Consider the following 393-nt stretch of genomic DNA (forward strand, 5'->3'; position numbering starts at 1 on the left):
ACCTCCACTTCCTCCTGATTAAGAGGACGACCTGTCTTCACGCTGAACTCATCGCCCTCGACCTATTTCCCCCTCGGGTACTTCACCCTCCACCTCATACTCAATACTTAGCCCTCGACCTCTTTCGATCTCCCGCAATATCTTATGTGTCACCTTACACACCTCATACTTGAGTACGCCCTCAACCTCAACCTCCCAACTCAGTTTTACTAAACCCTCGACCACTCTCCTCCGCCTTCACCTCACCCTTTACTTCACCCTCGACTTTCCAACCCCAACTCTTCCACAACCTCTTCTACCTCACTCTCGACCTCATCCTCCACGTCACCCTCGACCTACTCATTACTTTCGACTTCCTCCTCCAACTCACCCTCGACCCCCTCTATTCGCCCA

The 393-nt window shown here is 52.4% G+C and overlaps 1 protein-coding gene across 1 annotated transcript in view; it reads left to right on the top strand.

Annotated features, from left to right (window-relative positions):
* Nucleotides 1-393, top strand: part of LOC119585084 (major facilitator superfamily domain-containing protein 8-like) — a gene marked incomplete in the record, with an annotated part of 19,608 nt that overhangs the window by 10,079 nt on the left and 9,136 nt on the right.

The sequence above is a fragment of the Penaeus monodon genome, chromosome 19 (genome assembly GCF_015228065.2).
Source record: "Penaeus monodon isolate SGIC_2016 chromosome 19, NSTDA_Pmon_1, whole genome shotgun sequence".
Lineage (NCBI taxonomy): Eukaryota > Metazoa > Arthropoda > Malacostraca > Decapoda > Penaeidae > Penaeus > Penaeus monodon.